At 45.4% G+C, this 22,610-nt stretch overlaps 1 long non-coding RNA gene and 1 pseudogene across 2 annotated transcripts in view; one reads left to right on the plus strand and one right to left on the minus strand.

The window, feature by feature from the left end:
• The window catches only part of LOC141572247 (uncharacterized), a 32,164-nt gene that overhangs the window by 1,260 nt on the left and 8,294 nt on the right, over window positions 1-22,610 (plus strand). For both annotated transcript variants that reach the window (XR_012497551.1, XR_012497552.1), the window contains exons 2-3: window positions 3,925-4,043; window positions 16,739-16,932. This is a non-coding gene — a long non-coding RNA (uncharacterized LOC141572247). The remainder of the gene's footprint in view (window positions 1-3,924; window positions 4,044-16,738; window positions 16,933-22,610) is intronic.
• On the minus strand, window positions 14,169-15,178 carry LOC109453105 (large ribosomal subunit protein eL6; annotated as a pseudogene).

The following is a 22,610-nucleotide window of genomic DNA, read 5'->3' on the forward strand; positions in this document are numbered from 1 at the left end:
GGATGCTGGAGTCCAGCGCGCTCGTTTTGTTCACCAGGCGGGGAAACCGAGACCCGGGGCCGCAGCGCTGCCTTGCCTTTTGCTGGATTGTTTGCCCCCTCGCTGACTTGCTCCGCTGTTCACGGCCTTGTAGCATTTCCCCTTTTCTGGGGACCTGTATTGGAGTTGCGGGACCGCATATATTGCCCAACCGCACCCAGATCAGGGCGCCCATCTATGGAATGTTTGGTTTGAGCGCTTCCTCCTTTTTTTGTAATCTCTCGTCTCTAAACTACAGCAATCCCAGGGCTACGATCCCCCAGTCCCATCTCATACTTATGTGTCAATGAATCAGCCAGTGCTGACTTGCTGCCCAGGACATTTTTATATTCCCGGACGCGATATAAGGGCGGGGAAACTGTGATACTGAGGCTGCGATCGCCGTGCTGCCGCGAGCGGCAGTAGGGCCAGGGGTCCCGGTGGCAAGCAGTGGCTCTTTACCCCTCGGTACGTGACCTCGGGACGCTCAGGGTGACCACTCCGAACGGTTAGCGCGGTGGTGTCTCTGTCCTCCCCTCGCTACCAGCCAGCGGGGCGCGGGCCACACGGGCTTCAGGCAAGTGTTGCTCAAGAAAGCACTTCCACCTGAAAGCCGGTTCTTGGCGTGATGCCGTGCAGAAGCGAGCCGCCGCCTATTGCTCTCAGGTTTAAAACAAAGCCGGGGTCACTGGGCAGGGCCCCACCACCGATGCACTCAACAGCGGTTCTTAATGAGCCCCGCTACACCTTTTCTGGGGCAAGGTGTGGTTATAAACGCATCAACAAAAGGTGGGCAGTTGGTGCTTCTGCTTTATGCGCCATATGTTGCCCCTCCTCCCTCCCGGTGCTTATAGGAGTGACCCCTTTCAACTCTGCCCCAACTACCTTAAGTTTTACAGCCCCGGAGTCCTCTGTAAAGGGACTCTTCAGAAGCAGCTGGTCTGTTTAGAGGTGGTGACTTATGCGTTCACATCTGTGGTCTACGGGGCCAGTCATGCCGCAGGTGTCTGAGTGCCAGGTAACTTGTAGGGCAAATAATGTAAGGAGCAGCCATCTCTGGGACACTGAACAGATGGCATCTCATTTAATACTCAGCCCAGGTGTTAACCATGGGTTATGATTCAGAAAGAGAAACAGCGTTTTACAGTACCAAACCCAAGGTCTCAGGGTAAGTGGCAGCACTGGGATTTGAAGCTAAGTCTGTTTATGCCTAAGGGCTTTTTACTGAAAGCCATTTTCTCCACTGCGCTGGTGCTGGTCCTCAATTCCTTTGCAGGATAGTGGTGCCCATTTTACAGAGAAGAAAACGGAGGTACAAAAGAGCTGTAAATGATGGCCAAGTTAGCTATAGAGTCAGAATCATAATCCAGGTCTACCTGCTCCCAGTTCATGTATCCCATTCCACTGTCTCTGAAAGTTCGTATGGAAGCACTGCTGTTGACATCGTAGATCAGCCCTTAACCATCCAACCCCTCTCCCAACACAGCAAAATACAGAAAAACTGTAATTCTTGTTTTAATAGCAATTGTCAGATCTTACTGAAGCATGTGAAATTACAATCCAACTCACTATGATGAAAAGTGGCTCTATTGAGAGTGAAACGATATAGTTTTGAAGTTGTAACCCTTTCAGGTAAAAGTAATGAAAAAAGCAAGTGAGCTGAAACAATTCTACTCAACATTGTGTAGTGTGTCTATTTGAAATTCAGCATGAGTGTAAAAGAAAGATACAAATCTATTGAAAACTTGTATGTTTACTGCACAGCCAAGAAAGAAGAATGAAGGGACAGGTTGAAAATCTTTCTTCTTATTTTCCCATCAAACATGTTTTTCAGTTATTAGTTATATAGTCCAAGGGAATATTTGTGCCTTTGTTTCTGGTCTTCTGTCCATCATGCTGTGTAATCTGTGTCTCATTGAGTTAGACCCCTTTTCAACACTGTTGCAGGGCTGAGGTGTTATGTAACACATTCAGCACTAAACAATGAAAAAAGGTGTTAGGATGAAGGGGAAGATGGGCATTAACTGAGGTGTCTAGATTCAATGGTAACTTTCAGATTTCGGAATCATGTCCATTTTCATCATCAGAGCCTTACACATGGATGTGAAACGATCCTGCTGAAAGGGTGGCTGAGGGGCTCAGGAATGAGTTGCTCTAGGTAGTGGGTTCCTAGACCTTCCTTCTTGCTCTCTTGCCACCCCCGCCTCCCAAGGGCTTCTATCTATCACCAGCTCTACTTCCTGACCCACTGGGGCAATGCAGGGCTGTGCTTTTTCTACAGCACGTGTAGGCACAGCCACCACAAAACAACTGTTTAGAGCTTTAAATTACACAAAAGCCCCATGTGCTGGGTTAGCTCACAGCTGCTCACACCTGTATCTCAGCCCAGCCTTCCCCGGTCCTTTTAGCTAGCTGGTTACTCTGCCCCAAAACCAATCGTGCTGGGTCCAATCTGGGCTGGGTTTAAAGAAGGTGAATACAAGGGATGCAGCAGGTGGGAGTGCCTGGGAGCTGCCTCGTGCTGTCTGTAGAGCTAGGCTTGGTCAGAGCCTGCGGATGGCTGCAGTTGGACTGTGTGTAAGGTCCTCCTAACTCCTGTGACCAACTTCCTGTTGGGAACTCCGCTCAACTGATGAGTGTTGGTTGGGTATTTGTAACCCTGGACTCAGCTGCAGTACAACAGCTGCTACCATTTATTGAGTAATTCCTGTATCTGATTTTTTAAAATGCTTTGGGGATTATAGAACACCAAATACTGAGGACCCTTTTGTAGAACTGGAGTCTGAGTGAGTGCTGCCCTCCAACTTACTGTATCATCTGATCTTAAAATTGTCGGAGAGCTAAGGATCACGCAGGCGTAGCACTTACTAGTGAATTGGAAGAACTCCTTTTTCCAGGCTCCAGAACATTACAAAAGTGTATATACAGGGAATGGGGGCAGGAATTTATTCCGTGAAGAAGTCCCAGTCAGGGCTGGAATCCCATAACCTTCCTCATCAGCAATTGCTGTCCTTTTCTTAGTCTGGTGGTAAAGTGTAACTGCTGACCCTCTTCAGGCAGGGTCCTCACATGCTGTACTGATTATAACTCTGGATGTGCATCTCTGTTACAGACAACCCCCTACACCCTGTGAGCTCCTGGAGGGCAGGCAGAGGGACTTCCTTATCTCTTTCTCCTCCAGTGCCCAACTGGAGTGCCTGACCCAGAGCAGCGGCTTGACTAATGTTACTTGATTAAGTAACAATCAATCAATCGTGGGTGCCATCTCACCAAGCCCAAAAGATATCTTGTCTTTTAACCTCTTTATCTTCAGGGCCAAGTTCAATGCCTGGTACTTACTTGGTGTTCAGTAATGTTAGAAAAAATGATCTCATAATTACCATCCCTTTAAAAATGTTTTTGCTTTGGCCAAGTACTCTTCTACCCCCTCTTTCTGACCCACGACTTGTGTTTCATCTGTTCATTCATTGTAACATAGTATCCTGAATGCCTGCTCTGCTCCCAAGCCCTGAATTAGGTGTACAGTGGGTACAGGTGAGTGAAAGAGGCAAAGTTCTTGCCCTTTTGGAATTGACTATCAAGCAGTAGAACAGTGTCTGGCACAGTGTTCACTGCTATTATTATTCCTACTATCTTCTTCGTTTCTTCCTATAAATGTGAGACTTCTCTGACACTCCCTTTAGCAAAAGTCTTTTTTCTATGTCCTACCTCTGTAGTACTTCTTTTTGAGTTTTCTGTAGCAACCTAACTTTGGTTCTTTCCTTCTCTCAGCCCACGTGTGTGGCTCACCTGCTCTGAGCCTGGGGACAGTCCTGGGCACCAGCCACAGGACGTGGTGGCTGCCCTTGGGTCACAGCGATCAAGCCAGCCTTTCACTCCCCACCTTTCTCTCTTTCTCTTTTCCAGGGACATGGACTTCATCTGGACAAGTTGTCTGCTCTTCCGAGTCTTTCCAACTGCTGCTTCAAAGTCACTGGAGGCAGCCTGGTTTCTCCTGGAGTAGTCACTGCCGTCAGCTTAAGTGGGTTAGTTAAACTGTGGATGGCTCTTGGTTGGACTTGGGAACTGGGGAGACAGAACAGGCTCCTGAGCAGCCCAGTCAGGCTGGGAGGCACCCCCACATTACTGAACCCCCACATTACTTGGTCCACATTACTGAACACCAAGTAAGGACCAGGGTTATAGGCAGTCACCACGCCCTCTAACAATGCACTTCTTCCTCAAACACGTTCCTTCTTACTCCTCGGCACTTGTGAATTCCCCATGAGGTTTTCAGGAGCTGGTTTGACCTACCATTCCTCACGATACCCAGGTCTATTATGGTAGAGTATAACTGCTCGTTGTACAGCTTTACCATCTAGCACAGAGACTGACTAGGACGTACATATTTAATTTTGTTACATTCATAGGATCTTCCAAAAGAAGTAGATAGCTCTCCTTGGAGCTTTCATTGCAAATGCGCACTAAAAGCTCACAGTGTTTTTCAGTATGGAAATTGGTTGGAGTAACTGTGTTTGAATCTGCCCACAAAATGGATAGTTCTACATGTGCTTGTTAAATAGTGCTCAGCTTTGTGGAAAATTCAATCTTTGAAGTAAAAGTCTACACTTGTTTTCAAGTTATTTTGAGTAATATGAAATGATATTATTAAAAAAGGCAAAGTTATTAAAATTTTTAGATGCTGGTTATCTTGGCATCATTGTTAGAATAATGTCATATCTGTGTCATATCATAGATGGCTGCTTCTTAGAGAAACTCGGGGTTTAGAGATGGAGAGGCATCTTCTAGTCAGTTATCTTCCTTGGTAGAGGATAAGATGTAGATAAAAATTAGGACTGGGAGTGAAATCGACCTTGGTCCAAAGCTTGCCTCATCGTTACAGCTGTGCGTTGTTAAGCAAATTGCTTAACCTCTCTGAGCCTCACCTTTTTCTTCCTCACTAAAATGGGGATACCCATCTTGAAGGGCTTGTTGTGAGGATTAGATGAGATAAAGGATGGAAAGCACAATGTTAGCACTTATGGTAAGTACTGAGGAATAGTTATTATGTATCATAATCCAGACAAATCAATATTCATTTTTGTTTTTATTCTTCCTGGCTTTAGTCATTCTGGGGAAAGAGATTCCCAGTAGCCAGATCGCTGGCCAGGAAGTTGTTTCTCCTGACCGACCGAGTCTGCACCTTCGCCCCTTTGTCCTACCACCCCCGCCGCAGGTGTGGCTGTGCTCCGCAGTGGGGGAAGACGTCCAGTGTCTTTGGAAGCTTTACCACTAGAGGCCAGCTTTTTCTTTTTCTTCTTTTTAGGGCTTAATTTATAGAAATGCTTGAGAAAGATGCGTTGAAGAGGAGAAATACTCTAAGATCACATACTCTTATCTCTTAGGCGAGTTAGTAAGTGCATCATAACTTGAGGTTTCCTGTGTAGCTTATTGGCTCTGTTGGTACATGGTGCCTCTCCTGCTCTTCGTTCTTCCGTCTCTCTGCTCCCAGCACACTTCTTAGTTGTGCTAAGAACAGGCCTGCGCGTGGAATTGGATTCAATTAATACTTGCCAATTGGCTTAGAATCCAAGGACTCTGGCTATAGCCCTGGCTGTGTCACCTGTGGGCTCTGCGACCTAGGAAAGCCACTTACCTCTCTGAGCCTCAATTTCTTACCCTGTGAAAAGGGGCTGCTAATGTCTGTGACATAAAGACATCATTAATGGTGTGGGATCAACCAAGGCAACGTATGTAAAGAAAAAGAGGTTGAAAACATTAATTGCTATTTGATTATCAGGAAATTATCTTATTAATATGATCAAATCTCTTGTAACTTATTGATTTCCACAGTAGAAACTGTCATGTGCTGTGCGATCTTTTAAGACAAGCCATTCAGCTCCTCTGAGCTTCAGCTGTCTCCCCTGTGATATGGGAGAGCAGACTTATTACTCAAACCTCTCAGCATTGTATAATTTTATGCTGAGGCTGAGCTTCCCTTGGAAACTGGAAAAAGCACAGGCTTTGAAGTTTGACAGATGGGTCAATCCCTGCTGTCTTTTTGTCTTTCTGGACCCATAAAGGATTGTCTCAGAGGGTGCTGGGTATTTTTGAAAACTAACGGCAGTTTGGCTGAAGGGTAATTTTGCTTGCAATAAGACATTAGCTGTGAGCAGAACTCTGTATTGAGGGCTAACGGGTCAGGTCAAGATTTAGCTCTGTGATTTCCAAACTCTAGTGACTCATGTGATAGAACCAGGTTGCTTTTGCATGTTGAATTTCTGTTGCTGAAATCTCATTGCTTCAAAAGCTGCAATGGTTTATTGGTCCCCCTGCTGTTGGTTCTGCTGCTCAAGGTGTGGCTCAGGCATTTCAGACAGACCTGCCCCCCCTGGCCCCTAGCCGGGTGGTGTGCAGCTGTGTCAATAGGCTTTTGAAGCTCACGCACCAGCCAACTGGTCAGCAGCCCCTGGGATCATCTCCACAACCTATGTCACAGGAAATCAGGAAAGGTATGTGGAAGCTGGCATTGCCTGAGAGGTGAGAGACGGAAAATAATGAGGTCATTGATGAAAATACGGGAGAAATTTACCCAAATTCATCGTCCAATTCCACCAGTAGGATTGGGGATTGTTCCTCATTGCTCTCTCTCCTTCTGGCTCCAAATTGATACAGCGAGTTGGTTTGCTTTACTCTGACCCAAATATGTGTCAACCAGTGCGTCTGTGGGGCATAGTCACTGTCTGTTGGGGATTCTGGTGGTTCTGCAAAATCTGGAAAGAGCTTGTGAATCATCAAAACTTGAATCAACCACATTCAGGAGAATTCGAGTACAGAGTATTACGTCTTTCTTTCTTTCTTTCTTTCTTTCTTTCTTTCTTTCTTTCTTTCTTTCTTTCTTTCTTTCTTTCTTTCTTTCTTTCTTTCTTTCTTTCTTTCTTTCTTTCTTTCTTTCTTTCTTTCTTTCTTTCTTTCTTTCTTTCTTTCTTTCTTTCTTTCTTCCTTCCTTCCTTCCTTCCTTCCTTCCTTCCTTCCTTCTCTATTTGGGGCCATTGGCAATCTTTTTTTCAGCATTTCCTGAGAGCTCCCTGTGAGGTTAGCATTTTGCAAGAGCTCAACATTATTATCACGTTCTCTCATTCAGTCTTCACCACATCCCTAAAAGAATATTATTTGTATTCTTGTTTCGCCAATGAGGAAAACTCGGGGAGGTTAAAACTGACCGAGGGTAACACAGCTAGCCAATTGCATAGCAGGGACCCCTCACTGTGTGACTCTGAAGCCCTTGTTCAGAACGATTACTCTGTGCTGCCTCTGACTGGTAGAGCTTTTTTCGGCTAACGTGCTGGGTAACTAGGAATCAGAATCTTGGGTTGACTAGCAAGCCTGTGCACATTCTTTTCGTCACTGAGTCCTGTCAGTTTGTCTTTCCCATGTCCCTTGCATTTCTTTTCATTCTTACCCTATTACTGCACGCTTGGACTATTGCAGTCGCCTCCCAGCTCACACTGGCACCAGTCTTCCATTCTTTCTGCTCCTCCTGCCAGATTCATCTTCCTTCAACACTGTTTTGTCCTAAATGGTTTCATTTACAATGTCCCAGGGACTCTCTGTGGCTCACAGGATAAAGTCAATCCTTGAGGGCTGACCCTCCACGCCCCCACCCAGCAGCCATGGGTGACCCCAAAGCTGCTTTCCAGCCTTACCTATCACTTCCGGCAATAACTTGATGTTGCCTTGGATTTTCTGAGTTCAGCGTCCTTGCCCATAAGGTATCCTCTGCCTAGAATGTTACACATCTTTCTACTCAGCTTCCCCTCTGTTAAAAATCTGATCCTGGCTTAGCCGAAGGGGCCTGTCTTCAGTGAAGCTTTCTCTAGTTGCTTTGCAGGAATGGTGCCCCCGTGAGCATTTTTAACTCTCAAACAGTACATCTCACATAGCATATCTCACTGCAGTTATTTGTGTATGTCCTCCCTAATCCTAATGCGAGGATGGAACATGTGCGTGCGTGTGATTTGCTCATACCGTGTTTCCCTGAAAATAAGACCTACCCGGAAAATGAGCCCTCGCATGATTTTTCAGGATGACATCCCCTGAAACATAAGCCTTAATGTGTCTTTTGGAGCAAAAATTAATATAAGACCTGGTCTTATTTTCGGGGAAACATGGTAGTAGGTCCTTACTTGGTTGAATGAATGAACTAATGAACAGGGAAAACCAGATAGCAAGCAATAAGTCACTTATTGAGTGTTTCCTCTGTGCTGGACAGCGTTCTTTGTGCTTCTGTCAGTAATGATTCCTTTAATCCTTGCAACTACTCCAAGAGATACGTGATATTATGGTCCCCATGACAGAGATGAGGAAACCAGGGCACATCAAGCTGAACTAACTTGTCAAAGAATAAGCGATGGATCCAGGGTTCAAAGCCAAGCAGCCCTCCTCCAGAACCTCGGTTCTCACTGTGGCTGCCTCTCCAGGACTTTTTTTACCTTTCCATGGAAGCCCTGCAGGCTACAGGTGCGCTCACGTAAGAGCTACTTCCTGGGCTCATAGGTTTATCATTTGAGGCAGGTTTAGGAGAGTCTGAGAATGATCAGGGTCCAGCGTTGCCTCTCAGCCAGAACACGAAGACTTGCCACCTTGGCGATGTGCACTGGGCAAACTGGTGAGCCGATATAACCTGCCCCAAGTGCGGGGCTCCCCGAGTGACAGGTGCTGTATAAAAGTGAAGTATGTTTCCCATGTCTTATGAAACATAGTAACTTCATTGCACAGTTGTCAGCCTATGGGCCTGGAATGCCTACAACACTCCACGTCAGGCGTGAGGTGATTACTTGGTTAATAGTCCTCATTGGCCTCGTGTACAAACCCTATGGTTATCGCTCCCATCTCATAATTTATATTTTTTCCTTACCTTTGCAACTCAATATGTGTACCAGAGTGACTGCAAACCCATATTTATCTAATTTAACAAACATTTCAATGTGCTATAATTAGATTCACATGTTGTGTGATCAACGTCCTTTGCTAATTGCATAATCCTTTGCATTTAAAGGATTAAATTGCGTTTAATCGTCAGATGGCATCTTTTTTCCTTTTTCTCCCACGTGGTTTGCTGCTGGTTGTGAGCTGCCTGTGGAATCTCAGGCTGAGGCACCTGCAGTCACAGAGCCAAAGAGAACGTAGAGCTGGAGGAACTGTCTTCCTTATTTACAGGTGAAGAAATGAAGGCCCAGGAAAGTGAAGGGACTCACCTATCCAAACGGCTCATTATTAAAAGTTCCTGAAAATGTGAAAGGATGAATACATCTGTGAATAATATCTCTCAAACCATCCCAGGGTAGAAATTCCATAAATAATTCAAACTGGCCTTGACAATTAGCATGGAGATTGAGTTCGACTCAAGATTAGGCTGGCCTTAAAAGAAATCAGGTTACAGGCAAGGAAGCATCTTAGGATGTTCCAAAGTTGTAACCCTGAGCCATTGTGCACCAGCTCTGGGCTGCTGACTGCCAGCAGATGTTTCATTATAAGGAAGACTGGCCTAAACCTTTCCCTCCTTCTGTGTCTTTTCATAACATTTTTTTATTCCTCCAGAAACCTAGATTAGAAGAAAGTGGAAGGTTCACCCAGGAACTAGGGATTAGCATAGAAAGAATCAGAATATTAAGAGCTGACTGGGAACTCAAATACCTTCCGGTCTACTCAGCTTGTTTTATAATGAGACCCAGAGGGCCATATCTAAAGCCACAAAGTTGGTTGGTTGCAGATCTGGGACTCGAGTCTGTGGGTCTTTACTTGCAGTCCAGGTTTTTCTCACTCCAGTGCTCTGCTAATGAAGAGACCAAGAGGATAAGGCAGCCACGACTCCTCGAACTCCCTCCTTCCCTCGGCACCTTTGCATAGTGCCTGGGAGAACTACACCAGGGGTGTAGGGACACAGCGCCCCAGACCTTGATCTTGGCTCAGACAAAAGGGCTAGGGAAGGGGATCCACCCACATGAAGAAGGCACCTGCTCCCCATGGTGGAGATTTTGGATTCAAAGGATTTAAGAGAAGGCAGTGGGTCCCAACACAGAACTGGCACATAGTAGGAACTCTCCTGATATTTGCAGAATTAATGTTCTCATTGGCAAGGGGATGAGAGTGGAGTGATGAGGTTAGAAAGATAAAAGCAGGCTAGCTGTTGCCACCTGCAGTTTCTTTGCTTAGAAGACAGAGGGAATCTACCTGTCACAGTGGACTTCATCTCTTCGTCTGCCCAAGAAGAAAGACCTGGTCATTAATGTGGAAGCAGTGAGAATCATCGAGACTGGAAAATACAGTCCAGTGGTGTGCTCAGCAAGAAGAGGACAGTGACTGGTGGCCTGGGCCACACCTCCGGAACTGGGAAACCTTCTGCAGCAGACAGCAGAAGGAATGCCCCGCCCTCGGAGGCCACATAGCCAGGGCACACCTCTGCAATGGCACTTGCCACCCTCTGTCAAATATGCTTTCTATGTCCTGGCTCCTAACACAGTGTCCAGGGAATGTAGGCACTCCGTCAATGTATATTGAAGGAATGAATGGATAGTTTGTACTTGTACACTCTTGAAATGTGTGGTGTCATCAAGTCAGTAGGGAGAGAGCATATAGAATGGCCAAGGTAGAATTAAAATATTTTAATAGCCTATATAGATGGACCAAAGCAATACGATTAAATTTACCTGGTACAAATGTAACTCAAAGTCTATATTTCGTTTTAAGAAAGCGATTGCTCAAAGAGTGGGTGATACTTGAAGGGGTGCAGTCCATATTTTAAAGGTCTCAGGGGGCTATTAGTTCAATGTGAAATAAGATTGTGATGTAGCTGCTACTAAAACGGGGTTGGATTCCATAAGTAGAAGGTGCATCCAGATCAATGCAGGTGACACTCCCTATAGTTTTTGAGCTCTCAGGTCACAACTGGGGCATGATGTTTATTTGGGGTCCTATTAATAGCCAGCCTTAAGTTGGGTTGAGTGCTTTAGTTTACAAAGTGTTTTCCTAGGCATCATCCTGTTACACTGTCCTAATAAGATGGCTTATATACTCTCGAGGGCAAGCCGACTTGCTCAAGGTCACCTAGCTGGCGAGTGTCAGAACCCAGCTTTCTGACCCCTCATCCATACTCTTTCTGCTATATCATGCTGCCTTTATGTGGACCAGAGCCCCTGCTGTGCAGCATCTAAAAGCAAGGCCAGCGTAATGCTTATCAAGTGCTGTCAACAGTGGACACGCTCAGATGGGCACTTCGCCATCAGGCAGCCCGACAGTGATGCAGCAGGAACCACTTTTCCTAACTCAGGAGGGCTTTGACGGGCCAGCTCGTACCCATAAGCACAGTGACCGGGCCTGTTTCAGAACTGACTACAGGAAATGATCAAACATCACTTCACCTCTGAGTGAGCCCCGAAAAGGACAAATCTCCATTCTTAGCATCTCAGATCCTGTGGAAAGGATTTGTGAGCTGGGTTGTGAAGGAGGAAGAGGAAAGGGAAAAGTGCTGACATCTGTCAGGTGCCTGTGAAGTGTCTGGCTCAAGACATTTCATATGTATTTGAGTTTCCTGTTCTGAACACAGTCCCTGACTCTGCCGCCTGACTGCTCAGCCGGGTCACTGTTTGACTCCTCTACCCCCTGGCGTTGGGCTGTTATAACAACCCTCACCTCCATCTGGTCTCCCCAGTGGTTATCTAATCCACGCTTCCAAAAAAAGCCTGTGAAGGAAGAAAAAAACGCTACGTGATGCCACTCATCTATGGAATCAAAAAAGTCAAATACATAGAAGCAGAGTGTAGAAGGGTGGTTACCAGGGGTGGGGAGGTGGGGGGACGGGGAGACATTGGTCAAAGGGTACAAAGTTGCAATTATGTAGGATGCGTGAGTCTATCTAGAGATCTAATATACAGCACAATAGCTATTCTTGATAACACTGTATAGAATACTGGAAATAATGCTAAGAGAGTAGAATTTAGGTATTTTCATCACAGAAAGGTAACTAACGATGTGAGGAGATATGTTAATTAGCTTGACCAGTAATCATTTCATTATGTATATGTATATCAAATCATCATTTTAATGAAAAACAAAACAAAAACAAAAAAGATAATTAGGGCAGAGATTATTCCCTCACTTCACAATGACATACAAGAATGCCCTTCCATCCTGTTGTCAGTTTGTCTATTTATCCATCCATCCACCCATCCATCCTTTTATTAATTCAGCAACTTTTTATTAAACTGCCTCTTTGTGCTAGGATCTGTGTAATGCACTAGGAAGCAAAAATGTCTGGCAAGATATTGGGACATATATAAACTCATCTAATAAAAGGAGCTATCGCTTTTGAGACTTAAAGTAGGAAGACTATTCTTTTAGATGGGGTGGCAGGATGTCATTTCAGACCATCACCAGTAGGTGGCGCTCTGGGTCCCAGGAGGCTCCAGAGTCCTTTTCAACCTTCCACGCCAAGCTTTCGTTTTATATTCATTACTGTATTTAAAATGAAATTCTAAGTCATATCATTGAAAGGCTGTATTCAATTTGATTTTAATTCTATTTATTTGCCCTTAATTGTTCCATGCTCTTCTAAAAATGCTCAAATTAAATCTAGTTTTGTTGGGGCCTTCTGGGTAAGTGAAAGACATGTCCAGGAAATTCAGACTCCTAAATATATTAGCATCTGAGCTGATTGAAACTAGGTTCCAGATTCCTTTCTTAGGAAATGCTCATGAGAAGTTAATGCTATTGGGAAAAGATCTGGAAGGATACACTCTAGGATGTTAGTTGGGAATCCCCCAGTGGTGGGAATACAGATGGTTTTTGTTTTGTTCTTTATGCTTATCTGCACTTTATTCATTTTTTACAGTGAGCATGTATTAATTTTCTTGCTTGTTTGTTTTTAGTATTTCAGTGAAGTATAACCTACCAATGGAAAAGCATGCAAATTTTAAGCAAGCAGATTGGATTTATGTATTTGTACATGTATAACCTTTGCCCAGATTAAGATATACATTATCAAAACCCAAAAAATTCCCTTGTGTCCCTTCCTAGAACCCTCCCTGCTCACCCTCACTGGCCCCCAGGAACGATTATTCTATCACCATAGATTCCTTTTGCCTATTCTTGAACTTCATATACTCGTAAAGGAATCATACAGAATACCTTCTTTTGTATTTGGACTCTTGTTCAATATTATTTTTTTAAGTTGATGTGTATAAATACATAAAAACTCACCAATCTGTTCTGTTGTTGTGTGTAGCAGAAGTCTGTTCTTTCCATTGGTGTATAGTATTCTATTGTGTGAATATACTACAGGTATATATTTTTATAATCAGAAAAATATTTACTAAAAATGATTAAATATAGACATGGAAACCTCTTCCTTGCTCAAGGCCAAGGAGACATTTAAATTGCAAGATAATCCTCAGAGTACATGGATTAAGATAGATTTACAGGTCTTGGCTTAGGCGCAGAGGCACAGGGCCTTTGAAAGGGGAGGAGGAGTTAGCTGATTGTTGGACAGCTAGTTCTGGCTCTCCCACTGGTTGTGTGCCCTTGGGGCGTCAGTTAAGTCACTTGTTCTCACTGAGCCTCAGTTTTCTCATCTGTGAAATGTGTAGAGTTAGCAGGTTGAGAGGAAAAAAAGAAAACCAGAACATTCAGTTAAATTTGAATTGCAGATAACAATGTGACAGAAACACGTTAGACATAAGTGAGAGGGTCAGGAGATCAGTCAGAGTGAGAGAAGGGGCTTGACTTCACGGCCATCCCGGAACCATGGGTTCAGCACAAACTTGAGAAGGGCTTGGTCCTTGCGGGAACTTTCTCCCTGAGGACAGAGCCCTGAGTCTGTGAGGGGAGGGAAGCCTATGCCTGGCTTTGTGAAGCTCTCTGTCCCCCAGTCCAGGTGGGTGAGAGAGCTTTAACTTTTGCTACTGTTCTCAGCCTGAAACACACAGAGGTTCTTACTAGGGAAGACCCCACTCTGAGACTCAGATGAATCTTTTTCACCTGTAATAGGACCAGTTCAAAGGGCGCTTGTGAAATCATGTCTCGATTTGTGTCACACGTCCCCTTCAACGTTTGTGAGCATTTTAGATTCTCTTTTTTCACAGATCAGGCATTTCATTAGGTTTCTCATAAGAAATTTAAAACACCAGTTTGTGAAGTTAAACCCCATTTGTGAGAGCAAACACAGAGCGGAGGTAGCCCTGGAGCTGAGGAACAGCTTTGGTTTTTGGCAGAATTTGTGAGTCCATGACTAGATTCTGATCAATTTTGCGCTGCTCTGTAATTTCGTATTTCTCTGTGTCAAAGATCTCAACCTGCTGGTGTCTGGGCTGACACAGCTTCTTCTTCTTGAAGGAAGCACCAGTGAGATATTTGGGGATTTGCACACCACTGATATTTTGGTGGAGGTGATGGTGACAAATTTCTGGTGTGTTCTACACAGAGGAACTCTTGAGGGACAGAGGTCCAGTCACACGTCGCCGGGCACTGCTCAGCTGCAGCAGGAAAACCACCCTCTTGCCTCTATGGTGCCCGTGAGGATGACCAGAATGGTCCCGGGAGTGATGGTGGCCCCCGGGTTTCTTACGTGCTGACTGAAGGGCTTCTTGCCGTTGCTCAGCAGCTTTCGAGGCACATCTTCAGTAGGAGAGTATCTAGGCGTCTTGCGACGTTTAACCACTTGGGTGCCACCATTCCTGTCACCACCAACTGGTTTTGTGACAGTAGCAAGAACCTTCTTTTTCTTTTCAATCCTGGCTGTAGCTGCTGAATTCTTCCTCTTATACATGGCCTTTCGGGAATACCTGCCGATTCCTCTGACCAGGACAGGGTTTCGGCTGCAGTGGGGCTTCCCCTTCTTACGCATTTTGGCCCTGAGGTTATTACCTTTCTTAACCTGCCACCAGCACCAGCTGTTTTGGCTTCAAGTTTCTTCTCTTCATCGGCTGGCTTCTCAGCTTTTTCACCCGCCGCCTTGCAAGATGGGAAAGAGCTTAGATTCTTAATAGATGCAGTTGATCCTCGTTTTCTTTTTCTTTTTTTTTTTTTTTGGTGTGGATTCTGTATTGAAAAATTCACCGACTTGCTAAAATGTATTTGTAACCCCCAAGTCAATACGCACTGGACTTTCACGGTCGTTCGCTGACATGTGCAGAGTGGAAAAATTTGAGTCGCCCGTCACGCATGTTCCCAGCTGAGGTGGGACAAGGAGATGCTCTGCTTTCTTATTTCAGTTACACCGTAAACAAGTGTCCTTTCGAGGTCTACTTAGGGCCTTTTTTTGTGCTTTTCATGTGTGTGTGATTTTACTGTTTAAAATGCCCCCCAGGCATCGTACTGAAAGTGCTGTGTAGTGCTTCTAAGCATTAGAAGGCTGCGATATGCCTCACAGAGAAAATAATGCGTGTTTGATAAGCTTCGTTCAGGCCTGAGTTATAGTACTTTTGACCTTGAGTTCAATGTTAACGAATCAACAATGCACAGCATTTAAATAAGGTGTCTTTAAACAGAAAACACACGTAAAACACGGGCTGTATTGATTGGTTGACAAAAATTCTGTGACCAGAGGCTCATAGGAACCTAACCCTGCATTTCCCCTCGGAGCAATGGTTCAGTATTTGCTAATGCAGTGTTTGCGGTGACTTTATAAAATGTTAACTACTGGGAATGACAAGAATTGACTGTATGCGGCCGAACTGTTTTCCAGGGAAGTACAATCAATGCCTACTGTTACAGGGAGGGTGTAAGGATGCCTGTTTTACTGCACATCTGCCAGCATTAGAAATCATCATTTAAAAAAGTCTTTTCTAATTTGACAGGTGAAAAGAGTATCTAATTCTAATTTGTGTTTTCTGATTCTTGGCGAGGTCAAAGGTGTCTCTTAGTTTGTTAATGTCCCTTCATTTGTTAATGTCCCTTAGTTGGTTAATGATTGTTCATCACATTTCAGGACACATTTCCTTGAGTCTTTTCTATGAGGAAGAAAGGATGGAAGTGCTGCCAGGTTCTCCTGATTGCAGGAAGCCAGGGCTGCCTGTGGCAAAACCACGGGATGTTCTGCAGGCAGGGAAACCACAGTTGAGTCCCTGGCATGCATGAGCACTGCGCCAGGCTTCCCTGGGGGGACACAGCCAGCTCGGTGCGATGTCAGTGCTTCTACGCATAGTGGTTAGAGCAGAGCTTGCGAGTCAGACTGCCTCGGGTGGTAAAGAAATATCACCAACCTCCTGATGGGTGATCTTGAGTCAGTTTCTTAATCTGTGCCTCAGTTCTCTCATCTGTAATAATGGAGACAATGATAATCCTACTTTGCCCCATAGAGTTAATGTGCAGATAAAATGAGTTACTGCAGGGAAGTCACTTAGAACAAAGTCCAGCCCATTGTAATGGCTCCATATGTGTTGGCCGTTGTTACTAAGTACCAAGAACCATGGAGAAGAGTACAGGATCCTTGTCCCGGAGAAACCTGTTGGGGAGACAACATGTGCACCCATGAAATAATCAGAGCTTTTTGCATGTTGGTGGGTGTGGTTTCGTAGGAAGAGCACTGGATGCGGAGGCAGGAATTCTAGTTCTGCTTTCCATTTGCTGATTTCCTGGCCTTAAATCACTTCACCCCTTGGAACCTCAGTGCTCTTACTTGTTAAAAATATAGACAAATGCCTAACTTTTCCAGTGCATCCTCACGTGTCCTGTTTAATCTTCACAGCAGTCCTGAGACATCAGCTTTAATGTTCCTGTTTTGCTGAGGAGGAAGCTGCAGCCTAGAGGCTGAGGTGCCTCGTAGCGAGTGAGAGGAAGAGCTTTCGACTCCTGCCCTGTGCTCTTCCTACCACATCACCATCGTCTCTGGTGTGAGGTTTCGTTTGGTTTGGAGGGCCGTCCAGCCCCTGCCGGCTACAGGTCAGTGGCCATTTAAAGGGAAGAGGTGTGGGTTAGGGACCGAATTTGCATGGCAGGCGCATCTTCATGGTTGGTTAAATCTACAAACTCATGTTGACGCTGCTCCTTGATGGCTAACCCCTTCAGAATGTCACCTCTCCCTTAGTTTCCCCAGAGTAAGTGACGTTCAGCTGCTATCTCTGCACTGGCTTTTTATCTGGCTGGAGGCTCTTTTGCCTGCCTTTGTGAACAGAATCAGTGCATGCTTTCCTCTTCCTCCTCTTTGCTCCTTTCTGGCGTCTTTCCTGAAGCCTCAGTAAAGGAGTCTTCCCCAGGAGTTGCTTTGAACAATTAGGCAAGTCCCATCTTCTATCTGCAGCCACCTGGGCGACCCAATTGCTGAACGTGCTGCCTCTACCAGATGCTCTTTCCTTGGAGAATTAAGTTCCCTCCTTAACCTCCCCCTCTGATCCTGTGCCAATCAAGCTCCCAGTGTCTAAAACGTTCTCATGACATAACCCGAACCCTTGGGCAAGGTTGTACATCACTTTGCTGTTTGACACTCGCAGACCGAATGCCCTGGTTACCTTTCTGGCTCAGTAATACGTGATAAGCGTGGTATTAAGGTGTAGACTTTCTGCTTTCCCTCCAAGACATGGCTGTTGGGTTGTCCCAAGGCTCCCTGTCCTAAGTGCGTAGCATCTGAAATGAACTTTATCTGCCGAATGGCAGCTCTATGACAGTGGCCTCCTTGGCTCTGTAGCTGTCACCTTAGCTCCTCCCAGGGACTTGGCTTATCAGGGGAGGCAAGATTATGTGCGGTATCAACAGTCATTCTTTTGCTCTATTTTTCTCACTGTCTAGTTGATGCTCTTGCCCCATGGCTGGTGTCAGTTTTCTCTGCCTACCAATTTCTGGGCAAATTTAGTGCAAAACTTGAGTCTGTGTGAGCGTGGGTGGGGTGAGTGACCTGAACTCTTCTAAAAAGAAGGCCACTTTGAAACCCTCAGCTACATTACATCCGCCACCAGGGCCTTGGTGGAATGTCTGAGCAGCTGCCGGTTCCTGAGCCAGCCCACAGGGGTCCTCCTCTACCATCAGTGGAAACTGCCTTCTCTAGCCTTTTTCACTTCGTTCCTCTTCGTGACCATTTTGAACGTGCTGTGCTCTTTGACGGGAATCCCTCCTTCTGATCATATATGTAGCAAATACGTGCCATTCATTGTTCTAGGTGCTGGGGATATAGCAGTGAACAAGCCGTGTGTACGCGCGTGCATGTGTGTGCATGCTTGTATAGAAATAAACACATCTGCTAGTAAATCAGAATCAGAATGCAGTAAATGTCATGCAGCTGGAAACTTTTGCTTGTCTTTCAAATTCCAGACCAGGGGCCACCTCATCCACAAAGACTTCCCTGGACCACACGGCTGCTTCAATCCTTTGTCCTTGTCCTGTTCTATTGATAAGTATTGACATTGGCTCTTGACATGCTACTTTGTAATATACCGTGTTTCCCCGAAAATAAACTGGTGTTTCCCCAACAGTCAGCTCTAATGCATCTTTTGGAGCAAAAATTAATATAAGAACCGGTATTATATTATATTATATTATATTATATTATATTATATTATATTATATTATATTATATTATATTAAGACCCGGTCTTATAGTAAAATAAGGCCTGGTCTTATATTAATTTTTGCTCCAAAAGATGCATTAGAGCTGATTGTCTGGCTGGCTCTTATTTTCGGGGAAACATGATATTTTTCTACAGGCTTGTTTCTCACCTGTGAGCTTCTTCAGATCAAAGACTAAGTCTGATCTTCATTTTTCCAGCATTAGGGAGAGGGTCTGGAACAGTAGGAGTTTAATAAATGTTTGGTGAATGAACGAATGAGTGAATGAATGAAGCAGTATGTGGTTGCTCCCTTTATAGCCAAATCTGAATGTCATCTATCAAATTAATTCTGACTTGCAAACATACTGGAAAAGCACAGTATGATGAACGTCATTTGCTCAGCCAAACCCCATTACAAAAGGCCACGCAACCCCAAATGTAACAGACTCCAAACCCAGAGAAGGGCAAGCAACCCTTCTGCTTAGAACCCAAACTGAACCCAAGTATCCGCCATCTATTAGAATTTCCAACTGAAATAAAGTTGTCTTCTCCCCCTACCCCAAACCAAACCGAATTTCACTTGGTAAACTAGTTACAATGGGAATCAACCCTGTATTTCATTCTAGAACAAAATAAGGAGTTTGAAAATATTTTCAACCCTGTTTAAGCCAAAACTTCATTTCCTCCTGTCCTGCTGAGAGTCTGGTTACCTTACAGGCTAAATGATGCCTCACGGACATACTGCTATATATAGCTGCAGAGGTGGGTGGGACTGTGTCCGCATTGTCAGAGGGTAACTGACAGCAACTGCCCTCGCCCCTGACACTAGGTGTGGTGTCACCAGGTGACGGTGGTTAACGCCTTGTCATCTCCAACTCCCACGTCCACAGGGAGCTTTGTGGCCTCCAGGACACATTCAGAGCCACCGTCTCATTCTGTCCCAGCAATGACCCTTTGAGCTGGGCCAGCCCAGGATAGTATCCCTATTTTAAAGGTAAGAAATGGAGGCCAAAAGAAGATCAATGATCTGCCCAAGTTTACTCATCCAGTTGTCCACGTGGTAGAGACGGGATTCAAACTTAAGTTTTTTCGGTATTCCAAGTCAATTTCTCTTGTATCTGTGACTCAACTGTGTCCTCTGAACGATGGCCAGCTGGGCTCCTCGAGTAGCCAGCCTGCTGCTCCCTGGCATTGGCAGAATGTGGTTCCCCAACTCCATCTTCGCCAAGTGAATCTGTACTCCAAGTTAGAGAAAACTGTTCGATGGGGGCCGTTTTGTCCTATGTCATCAATTCCTCATGTTTCCTCCCTTCCACTGCCAATGCAAGAAAACCCTGGGTTGTATAAAAGCCTGGTACAGGGGCTTTTGGGAGTGGTGGGAGACACTCTACTCTGCAAAGAGCTGCAGCAGCAAAAGCGTGACTAACGCCCATTATCCTGAGAATTCCTCTCTGGCAGGGGCCCAGGCAGTGATGCCAGCACCCACCCTCGCCCACCCCTGCACCTGCAGTTGCTGCTGGCATTCCCTGAAGGGCCCTGGGGACAAAGGAGAATTGTCCATTACTCTGGCAGGAGGTTGGACACCCCTCCAGTGGGTTGTCTTTGGAGAAAGCAGACTGCAAAGGCTGGGGTGGCGCCGCCCCCTGAGTGGGTGCTGCACCCACAGGGGAGGAGGTAGGTGAGTCATCAAAGCCCCAGGCTGGTGGCAGCTGAATTCCCTGGAAGCCCTCACAGTGCACATGACTGAGTGGCACTCCTGTGGGCAGGAGAGGAGAGCCAGAGAGGGGGAAGGCTGTCTGGCCCCCAGCTCCTCCCTGGGAAACCTGCAGGTCCTTGGAAGTGACAGAAAGTCACAGTGTCATGGGTCTGGAAAGGCCTTTCGGGTGTCCCCTCCCAGTGTCCCTGAGTGTCCCCCAGTGGTCTCAGAGGTGATCTCGGGAGTCACATTGAGAAATATTGAGTTTTAAACTTAATAGTTATGCATTTTAATGTGTCTCTTCTATTTATGGCAAGTCACATACAACTTTTCAATTGATGGCCATGATAAAAAGTTTTTAAAAAGTTGACCTAAATAAGTGATTGAAGATATTTGTTGAACGAATTAGTGCATCTTGAAGCCTTTACCTCTCTGCGGCTTCTAGGTGTGCCACCTTCTGGGTGTGCCACCCTCACAGGAGCAGTGGTCCTGGCCTAGCTCGCTGGTGACAGCAAGGCCCGGCACTTGTACTTCATTAGGTTCACTGGCTCCCTAGGAGAGAGGAGGCCTAGTTTGGCAAGAGGCAGCCCCAGACCCAGGAACTTCTGCCCAAACCAAGGTGTCCCAGTCTGGGAAGTAGATTCCAGCGGGGCAGGGGCAGTCGAGGGAGCACCCTCTGGTAGACCCATAGGCCAGAGCCGGTGAGGGTGGGGGGCTGGGAAAGGTCAGGGTTGAGAAAGCTGTGATCAGGATCAGAAAGGTGGGGCTCTGAGAGTGGGTATGGGGATTGGGGGTGGCCAGGAGGGGAAGCAGCTGTGAAGAGCCAACTAGAAGGGAACCTGGGTAGTTGGCATATCTGGAATGATAATGGGATGCCCCTCACGTGGTTCCTTGTAGGTTTGGTACCTTAGAGCTTCCCCGCTGGCTCTGGCTGGGCCTGAAGGGTCCATTTCCTGGCAAGAAAAATGACAACAACAATGTGGAAATATGTAAAGTACCTTCATATCTAGTATTATAACAACCACGTGTAGTACATTCACTCAATCAGTCTGCAAACACTTACCAAGAACCAGGAATTGTAGTTGTTGGCTTAGTTATGTACAGAAAATCTCTACGTTTATAGGGGTTACACTCCTTCAAATAAATCAATTATTTACTAAAATGCATCAGTCAATTATCATCAATACTAAGAACAGTGCTTGTCACATAGTAGATGCTCAATATTTTTGAATTGCTGTATTACTATATCGGTTAATCAGTTTCACCACTTAATAAACAAGGAAAAAACCCAGAAAAATAAGATTTGGAAGTCTGGCCCCCGATGGTTCACTCTTGAGGCTCTGGTTTAAAGCAAATTTCTAAGACTCGGGGGTTTTGCAGACTGAGAAATTTCTAAACTGAAAATGCCAAAAATCATTAGAGGAAAGCGGTCAAAAGTTGCCAGATTTTCATTTTTCCAAGTAAGGAGGTGGAGAAAGATGTCACCAATGATCGTTATTTCACAAAAGGGCATTTTTGACCCTCCCACTGGGTGAAGGGTGATGCCAGAATTTTAAAAAAGTTGGGGTACATTTTGACTCTGTGGGGAAGCAACTACATGATTGTATTTCTCCTTTTGCTGAGGACTGACTGGGGGAATCTTCAGTGATCAACCCTGAAGGGACAGGCAGGGCCTCAGATGGGCGTTTGGGAGTCTCTGGCTTGGAAGAACCAGGGTTTTAAGTTCTTGCCTCTCTTGCTCTCTCTAGTTCCTCTCCCCATTTCCCCCTTTCTCACCTCTTTCATACAGATACACAGAGACACATTTCAAAGTGCTGAAGAGAAGCGTGCCATGTATCAGAATTGGATCTCAGATGGACCAGGAAGGCGATTTCTCCTATCCCAAGTACCAAATCCCTACTTCTGAAAAGAAAAGGAGGAGGCGGTGGGGTGGGGGAATGCAGCATCTTTCCCACCTCCCCACTGACCCTCTTTATTATACTCTTAGTATTTGGTTATGATTCCTATTCATCACATGTAATAACCCTCCCAGTTATTAAATTATACAGACACGCATTCTCTCTGCCAAACAGAATAATTATTTACGAAAAGAAATTAACATATAGAAAAGCCTCAGTTCTATGAAGGCTGAAACTTAGTATAATGAGTTTATCAGTCTTAAAAGAAGCGCAGACAGGCTTTTTTTTGGTGTGGGGGGGGAGTGAAATAAATATACTGAGTACAGTGGAGCTCATCCGTGTTGGCATTGTGCCATTTGTTATTTCTTTAATAAACACAGCTCGAGTTGTTTATCTGTTTTCAGTGTCATTTATCAAGGCTCCCCTTCGCAATTAACAGCCATGGTAGGGGTGGGGGTGGAGGTGGAAAGAACATGTTCTTACCAG

The sequence above is a fragment of the Rhinolophus sinicus genome, linkage group LG06, assembly GCF_036562045.2.
Source record: "Rhinolophus sinicus isolate RSC01 linkage group LG06, ASM3656204v1, whole genome shotgun sequence".
Lineage (NCBI taxonomy): Eukaryota > Metazoa > Chordata > Mammalia > Chiroptera > Rhinolophidae > Rhinolophus > Rhinolophus sinicus.